The following is a 9,181-nucleotide window of genomic DNA, read 5'->3' as shown; positions in this document are numbered from 1 at the left end:
TCTGCGTCCACGGCACCTGCAGGCTTCTGTCGCCGCGGCGTCCAGGACCCCGGCAGACCGCTGCGGGGAGGGGACGGCCCCAAGCCCCAGCACGCTCCGTCCTTCAGGGAAGGTCAGCTAGACACCAGCTGTCGGAGCCTTCTCGGTACTTTCATTTGAAAGAGGATTTTCTTGAAAGTAATGGCACTGCTAATGAAAATCGATTTTTCTTTCCGACAGTTTATTTTCCAGAGAACAAACACAGGAGCCTTAAATGTTGTGCTAATGGCAGGTGGCAGGGGCGCAGAGGGACGGAGCACGTCACCTCCAGGGAGACCGCGGCGGCGAGGGTCTCAGCCAGAGCTGCGCCCCGCACAGGACGCGGGGCTGGGGCGGGAGGTGGCTTCCCTGCGGATTGAGAGCTGAGGGGGGGGAACCACCTGTGCGGTGGCCTCTCTCCCGCACTGTGCCCGCGCCCACTGCTGCCACAGCCCTTGTCCCACGGGGTTACAGGACACGGTCCATGCGTGACCCTCATCCCCTTCCAGGGCGCCAGCCCGGGGAGTGGCTGGTCACATCCCACCCTCGCTGCCCACTGAAGATGTCCTGGGGCCCAGTGGGCACTTCCTCGGAAGGAACTCACCGTGCCTGCCTCTCGGGGACCCTGTGAGCAGGTGGGTGTGGTGCCCCCGCTCCTGGGTGGGGGGGGAAGAACCTCAGTGCGGGGAGGAGCGCCTGAGAAGTCGTCCACATGCAGGGCCGGCACCTCGCGCATTGGACAGATGTGTTGGCGCGTGTCTGCGGGTGTCGCACGTGCGTGATTGAATGTTTATCACAGCACATTACGGGACGACACGGTGTACATTATAATGAGGATGATGTAATTTTCCATTTTATTGTCACGCAGCATTGTCCACATACATCACATCCCCGTAACTCACGGGCCATTGCAGCGACGCTCAAGGGCAGCTAGAGAGCAGACAGCCCCTCGGTTCCTTCTTGCAGGCTCTCGAGGGGCAGCACCCCTTTACCAGGTTCTTATTTTTGTTTCTTCCTTTTTGAACCAGCAAAGCCCCAGCGAGCACGCTCACCTGTCCGTCTCGGACGGAGCACAGGTGGAGTTGCATCCCGTGAGTGAGCCTGACGTGTCCCAAAATACGTGCATGTTCAGCTTTGTCGATGTCGCCAAATTCCCATCCCAGGGTGTGGTGCCAGTTTACGTTTGAGCCAGTGGTGTGGCCAGAGCTCACTTTCCCATGTCCTGACTCTGGATGTTTTATAGAGGGTGTGTGTGTGTGTGTGTGCGCGGACACGTGCGTGCCAAACTGAGGGGAAGATCAGGTGTCTCCTTGTTGATTTCCAACGAGGTGAAATGCATGCAACATGAAACCCAGCGTTTGAAGGTGGACAGACAGTTTGGTGGCGTGTCGCACACTCGGTGTCGTGCAGCCCCCACTGCGTCCAGTTCCACAGCGTTTTCGTCCCCCCCAAATGAAGCCCTTCGCCCCCTAGGCAGTCACTTCCTAGTCCCCCACTCCTGGCAACCCCTGATCGGTTTCTCTCCGGTGTATTTCCCTGGTCTGGGCCCGTCCATGAAGGGGAGTCACACAGAAGTGGCCCTCGTGTCTGGCTTCTTCCACGTAGCGGGATGTTTCGAGAATGTTGGAGCAGGTGTCCACACTCCATGCCTTTCCGTGGCTGCGTATCGCCCCATTGTATTGATACGTCGAGGTCTGTCCCTCCGCTTAGGCACCGGCGGGCGTTTGGGTGTCTTCACCGTCCGGCCTCTGTGCGGAGCGCTGACGTGCACCGTGTGTGCGGGTCCTCACCTGAGTGCTGTTTTCAGGCCTCCGTGGAGTGTGTGTAAGATCACGTGGTCGTGTGGCAGGGGGCTCTGAGTCGGACCCTCTGGGAATCCGTCGGGTGTTTCCTGCAGGTGCCGTGTGGTTTCACACTCCCCCAGTGGCGCGAGAGCTGCCGCTGCCCCGTGTCCCAGCCAGCCCTCGCCGTTTCGTTTGTCCTCTGTGTCGCTTGTGGTTTCATTAGCGTCATCCTGGGGGGTATGAGGTGTTGTCTCATTGTGGGTTTTTTTTTAAGTTTTATTTTAATCAGTGTTCAAGTACAGTTTTCTCCCATTTACTCCCATTCCAGCCCACCCACCCAACCCTCCCCACTTCCCTCCCATCACCACCCTCCCCCAGCTTTTGTCCACGTGTCCTTTAAATTTGTTCCTGTAAATCCTTCCCATTCTCCCCTGAAATTCCCTCTTCTCTCCCCTCTGGTCACTGTCAGACTGTCCCCTAGTTCATCATTGTGGTTTTAATTGGCATTTCTTCAACAACTGATAACGCTGAGCATCTTTTCCCGTGCTTGCGGGCAATTTGTGTGGCTCCTTCAGGGAAATGTCCATTCAGGTCCTTTGCCCATTTTTAAATTGGGTCGCTTGTCTTTTTGTTGCTGAGTTATAAGTGTTCACTACATATTCTGGAGTTTAGATCCTTTTCAGAGATCTGATCTGCAAACATGTTCTCCCCTTGTGTAGGTGGCCTTTTCACTTTCTTAGTAATACCCTTTGATGCACACGGTATTGTTTTAGCTTATTTTATTTAAACATTGTTTTTGTAACTTACATTTTCCTAATTGCTAAAGAGCTCCAGCATCTTTTAATGTATATGATCCCATTGCATCCATTTTTCTAGGAAACCCATGTTCAAATCATTTACCTACTTTTCTATTTTCTTTTAATTAATGTAGTGATGAGTTACTGTCCTAGACTGGGTACTCATCCTTTTAGTATTTTCTCCCAGGGTGTCACTTGTCTTCAAATTTGATGATTTGATGTGGAATAACATTTGTCATGTGAGTCCCTTGTTATCTCATTATTTTATAGTCTAGTTGTTAATCTTCTGCAGTCTCTAGATGGTTTGTCTTCTTTAAGAAGACTTTCTATATTATAAAAAATAGCCTATTATTTTTTTTAACTTCACTTTGTTATGTTTATACCTGCAATTCATTTTCAGTTTGGTTTTGTGTGGCTTTAAACATGGACCATAACATCATTTCACCCTCAAATGAGTTACCGATTGTATATGCTGTTCCAGTGCCTTTGCTGAGAAGCACCCCTCGAGTCACCCCAAATCCGCGAGGGCACCCTGCTCTCCATGGTGTCCCACGGACCCGCCCGTCTTCTCCATGGCTGAGACCTCTCGTCTAAGCCGAATAGGGCTGGGCTGGCAGGCCGCACGACCGTGTCCCTCTGTGGCGCAGTGTCAGAAGTGTCCTGGGCGGTCTCTCATCCACACACACGTACGGCTCCGATGGTCAGAGCACGGACTTTGCTTTATTTTACCTATGGTCAGTTTTTACTAAATACGGAATTTGTAAGTTAATTTGGGCCGAAATGACTTGCTAATTCCAGTGTTTTTCATCCAGAGACACGGCACGCCTCCCCACACACTCAGCTTTTCTTTTCTTTCCTTTCCTCCGGTCTAGTTTCTCGGTTCCTTCCCTCTAGAGCTGGACTCCTCCGTGTGAGACGTGCTCCTGGGTGCGTGGGACTTTTCCCGCCATCGTTGACCTTGTTCGTCTGATGTTCTCTGACTGTCTCGTGCTGCTCTGGGTGGAAGGCACCGGCTCTCGGTGGGTGCTTCCGAGTGTGGTGAGCGAGCCCTCCCTGTGGTCCCAACAGTTTTCAGCTTACCCCCCGTCGCCCTGAGGTCAGAGGTGGACGCCGTCCTGTCCCCTGGAATCATGGGAGTCTCGTCTCTCCCTCCCTGACGATGACGTCCTGGCTTGTGCTGCTCGGTCACTCCCTGCTGGCCGCGCGCGCACCCCGCGGTCTCAGGAAAGCTCGCTTTGCCCCGGGCTTCTAGGGTGGTGTCGTCTGGCATTTTCTGTGCGTCACAGGAAGTCTCATCACTTAACATGAAATTTCAAAGAACTCAGAAGTCATGGGACATGTTTAACGAGTGTACGCTAGGAAAATTTAACTTACAGGCTCCTCCCCACATGCGGGTCTTTGAAGTTTTGCCCATTTTTTACAAAATCCCAAAATAAGTGCCATGCTTCTCTTGCTTCATTAAACAGTTGCTGGTGTCAGGCTTTGCACTGGGTGACCTCATTCACGCTGTGTTTGTGGAACGAGTTTATTTCTGCAGCAGTGCGGCCGAAGGGCTGTGTGCATAGAAGTCCCTGAAAGGCACGAATCCTTCTGCTCTTGCCTGTTGATAATGTCGCAGACGGAGGGGCTCCCTTGATGGGGCACCCCCCACCCCCTCCATAAGGTGGCGCTGCGGAGGCCACCCCACCCAGCTCTGCTGTTCTCCAGCCGGGGCCACCTTGCCTGTGCTGTGAGCTCCCCTCCACCTGCCCACGGTGCTCTGAGCTGCTCTGTCACCCAGCGGCGCCCTGACATGGAGTTTGACTCCCGTGGAGTCTTGCTTTTCCTGCTGAAGGCGCTGATGCAGACCACGGTGGGGCGGCCCGCTGTTCCGAACGCCGTGGACAGCACTTCCGAAATGCCCGCTGGGCCATCAGGGTGCAATCGTCCCCCGCCCCGCCCCCGCCTTTCCCCTCCACGCTGCCTGGCTCAGCTCCGAGACAGGCTGCAGGCTCTTCCTCCCGGAGGCCCTGGAGACACGAGGCTTAATAAACTCCGAAGCTGACTTTGCTCCGGGCTCAGCTTCTTCCTGCAGCAGAGGCGCAGGCCCTGGCTTCGGCTCAGACGGCCCCCGTGCCTCCCATCCACGAGCTATGGGGGTCGGGGGCCCCAGCCGCTCAGGGACCCTGGCCCTGGTTAGCGGTTAGCATGGCTGTTGTGGTTTTGGGGGAGACACTCGCTGCGGGGCCCAGGAAGGCGCGGCTGGAAGGCACTGGAATGCCAGGGGGCTAGGAGTGTGGGTTCTGGGGCCTTCCAGCTCCTTCATCGGGGACCTGTGGGGTGGCGGACAGGGGACTTCACCTGCCTAAGCCGCAGCCTCCCTGGGTGTTCAGTACAGCCCCACGTGGGGCGGCTGGGGGAGCCCAGTGAGGAGGGAGACGACCCCCCTCTAACGGCGATGGCACGTGGGTTGACTGTAGTGTAAATGAAACATTAACATGCACTTCCTAAGGCCTCCGAGACAACGTGCCACACTCTGGGGGCTTAAACACAGGCGGTTCCTCTCCCTCCGCTCCGGGAGGGAGCCAGGAGTCCAAGGTCAGGGTGTGGGCAGGGTTGGTGCCCTGTGAGCTGGTCCATGCTTCTCCCCTTCGGCCTGGGGGCTTGCTGGCAATCTTCAGAGCTCCTTGGCTTGTAGAAGCACCCACCATCTCTGCCTTCGGGTTCGCATGGCGTCTCCCTTTGTGGGTACCCGTGTCCGCACGTCCCTGTTTTGCAAGAACACCCCAGCCTGCTGCCCTCATTTCAGTCTGCCGGCCTCCACACGGGCCCTGGCTCCGCAGGAGGGCGCATTCTGCGGAGCGGGGCTTTAGGGCTGCCAGCGAGGAATTTGGGGACAGGGGGGACGACACCATTCAATCCATGCCAACCTTCAACACAGATGACCTGTTTCAAAGTTTTCAATAATCCACCAAAACCCGGGGAATTACCTGCAGGTGAAAGACACGGCAATGTCTCCGCCGGGCCGCACGGTTTCGTGAGCGTCCAGGGGACTCCGTAGAGAGAAAAGGACACATTTCTGCCGTGCCGACTCGGCGTGTTGGAAGTTCACGGAGAGCCACGTGTCCCCCAGGACAGTGGCAGAGGATGGCGTCTCTGTGGCCCGAGCCAGGCGGCCGCAAGTGCTCCACCTTTGTTTCCAATGGGGAGATCCAAGACAGATGAAAGGAACAGGGAAAAACAATTTTTTTTACTTACTCTATAGACACACAATCAAAATCCCTGCCACTGCGGGTTGGAAGGATAAATGCTTTTCTTGCTACATAGTTCCTTCACCCCCGGGAGTTTCAGACCGGGCCCTTAGTCGCAGGCCTCGGAGCCCGCGGCATGATGCTTTACAATCATGTAGCAGGAACCTGTATGAATGTAGCAGTATATTCGGGTCGCCTTTCAGTCCCCTGGGACTGGAGGGAAAGTAAGTATCTCTTCGCAGGGGCGTGATCTCAGCCCCTCTGAGCCAGCACCGCCCCCCCCACCACCCCCCGCCTTGGCTCCTTCCCAGCGAGGTGGGCATGGCCTGTGTTTGTTGGGGTCGGGGAGGAAGGTGCTCACAGAAGGGACTGTGACTTCCACAGAGATTCGCCACCGCAAACAGGCACGGGCAGACCGGGCCAGGGCACTGAAAGTCGGCACCATGTTCCCAGGCTGTGGGGACAGAGCGGCCAGAAGCCTACCCAGCCAGAGTTTCCGGATCCACCCGCGGCTCCGGTGTCTGTCCACCGGCTGAATTAAAACAGCAGCAACAGCTGAACCTGGGGTGTGTTCCAGGCACTTGCTCCTCTCAGTAGAAGGATGAGGGTCATGTGGGCCGGTGGCATGATCGCCTTTTTTCCCCTTGGGAGCGAAAGAGACGCCAGACGGCTGTCCCCCAGACATCCAGAGAGAGAGAGAGCTGTGTGTGCGTGCCGTGGACCTCGGTTTCTGACACCAGCGATGCCCCAGGGGAAGGAGAGGACCGAGCTCCCCACACACAATAGCCCGTGCGCGGCCCGTCACCTTCCAGCCAGATCTCAAAGACTGAGAGGCTTGGGGAGAACCAAGGCCCCCTTTCAGCTGTCAGAGCGGGCCGGGGGCAGGAGGGCGGATTGGACGCCAGAGAATGAACCGGCAGAGAGGGGTGCCCAGGCACTCCGGAGGGACAAGACCAGGGCACTGGTCTGGGCATCACACGCAGGAGCTCTGAGGCCCGGCCGCACTGGAGGCACAGGCTCTGGGCAGACACCCCGATCTGGGGTCTGCACACGCAGGTAGCCCCACAGTCTCCGGGGTATTGGAGGGCTCCATGCAGTGGGACATGCACCCTGGGTGTGTGTCTCGGGTGGCCCCCTCGGGAAGCTGACGCGGTCACGCAGGAAGGGAATGCCCCCGTGGGAGCGTGACCCTGTGGCTGAAGCTTCAAGCGGAGGAAAGGGGAGGGGACGCGGCAGATGCCGCCTCTCACAGGGGATCTGTGAGTCCCCTGCCCCGCCTCCCCCCCATTTATGCAGACACATCTGGGGACTCTGGTCCAGTCCGGCCCCAGCTCTCACTCGTCCTGACCCCGAGGAATGGTGCCGCGGGGACGCCCCTGGAGAGCCGGCACTTTTCATGCAGCCCAGTTCACGTTTAATTTGCCCTTTGACTCCGCGGCGGCTGCCACGCCTTAGCTTCTGCCGCGTGCCGGACGCCGGTGCCAGGGGCTCTCCCTGCAGAAAGCCGTGCGCCAGGCGGGTGTGGGCTGCCTGCTGGTGCACGGCTGGGACACGGGCTCTGAGAGGCGAACCTGGCCAAAGTCAAAGTCAGTGTCAGGCCCTCCAATGCCCAAGTTCGTTCCTCATTGTTTTGCTCCCCACCCCCAGCACCGGGTCGGGCAGTGAGGGGGCAAAGCCCGGGGGTGGGGGCAACGGCCGACCACGACACAGGCAGGAAAGCGGTTTGCTTCTTCGGGGCAAAGGCCTGCAGAGGGAAATGGTTGGGGCTGCACCCTACGCGGTCAGACAGAAGTGCCCGGTGAATGCCACCCACAAGGCCGAGCGAGAACCCGCAGTCCACGGCCGTGAGCCCCGCGGCGCGTACGTGAGGCTCGGCCACACCGCAGCAGGCTGTTGGTTAAAGAGAGCACTTTTTCCTTGCTCGCTCTGCATCTGAGTCTGGACCCCACTTCCTGGGGGTCCACCCAGGGTGACCCCGCTGTGATCAAGCCCAGGAAAGCCTCCGGGCCAAAACTCAGAGTGCCAGAAGAGGCCGGCCGTCTCCGCTGAGTGCCTAGGGCCAAGCTGGTGCCGAGGGATGGGACCAAGACGAAATTGCCACGGCAGCCACTGGGACGGGGGACCTCAGAGCCGGCCTCTGTGGCCCCTCAGGGGGTGGCATTGGCAAGGAGGCAGCTCACCCGCTGAACGCCAGGGCCACCCAAGGGTCGGGAAGCTACCCATGGCAGGCACACGAACCCCCGGCTGGGGTGGATGAGGAGGGAGGGAGCCCGACTGGGCCCGGGCAGCCTGTGGGCTCAGGGCGGAAAGGGGGAGGTTGGCCCCAGCTCCAGGCCCGACTCATGACCTCGGAGCCTGGAGTCCCGGGTGGGGGGTGGGCTGCCTGGGTTTCTCTGGCGACCAGGCAGTGACGGGCTGCTCTCCATCTCGAGAGGGCGGCTGAGCACCTGGTAATTCCCCTTCCTGCGGGGTTGGCTTTGTATCACGTGCTTGCAGCATTCCTCCTACGCCTTAAACGTACCTGCATGTATTGTGTGCCAGGCTGGGCCTGCCCTTTCGTCTTTCTGAACAATTTATCTTCGTGAGCAGAAGTTTTTAACTGGGAGGATGTCTAATTTATCTTTTTTTTCCCCCTTTGTGGTTATTTCTTGTTGCTTAAGGAAGCTTTGCCTACTCCTAACGCACAGGGATACTCTGCAGTGTGTTCTTCTAAAAGTGTTCTGTTTTTAAGTTCAGGTTGAGGTCTGTGATGTGTCCCAAACGGGTGTTTGTGAATTGTGTCCCACGGTGCCTGTCCCCGCCCCTCCACTCCCCACCCCAAGTATCCAGCTGTTCGGCCCCAGTCCTGGGACGGACCCTCACTGTGGCTCAGGGCAAACCGATCCTGTTTGCATAGCGTTGCATTCTGCATGCAAATCTCTGGTTGAGGCCGCTTGTGTCTGCGTTAGGGTTTCTTGGCCTCAGTGCGGTCGGGGGTTGGGCGATTCTCCGTCGAGGGCCGTCCTGGGGGTCACGGACGGGCGGATGGTTCTCAGTATCCCGGACCTCCGCCGGTAGCTGCCGGTGGTGCCCCTCCCCACACCGAGTCGTGACCACCCCGCGTCCCTGCACATCGCCGAGGGTCCCCGGCGGGCCCAGACCACGCCACGTGGAGAACCGTTGGTCTCTGTCCACGAGCGATGCTGATCTGTGGTTTTCCTTCCTTCTCCCTCTCTGTTTCTCACGGCGCGTCTGGGCTGGCTGCTCGCCTTCCGCCGGTCGCCGCTCCTCTCCCCAGAGTCTTGTAGCCTTGGCGTTGCATCTCCCCCAAACTTTGGATAGAATTTACCTTTCCCGGATACGCCTGCGGGCT

The sequence above is a fragment of the Phyllostomus discolor genome, chromosome 5 (genome assembly GCF_004126475.2).
Source record: "Phyllostomus discolor isolate MPI-MPIP mPhyDis1 chromosome 5, mPhyDis1.pri.v3, whole genome shotgun sequence".
Lineage (NCBI taxonomy): Eukaryota > Metazoa > Chordata > Mammalia > Chiroptera > Phyllostomidae > Phyllostomus > Phyllostomus discolor.
Note: the sequence above shows the minus strand (reverse complement) of the source record.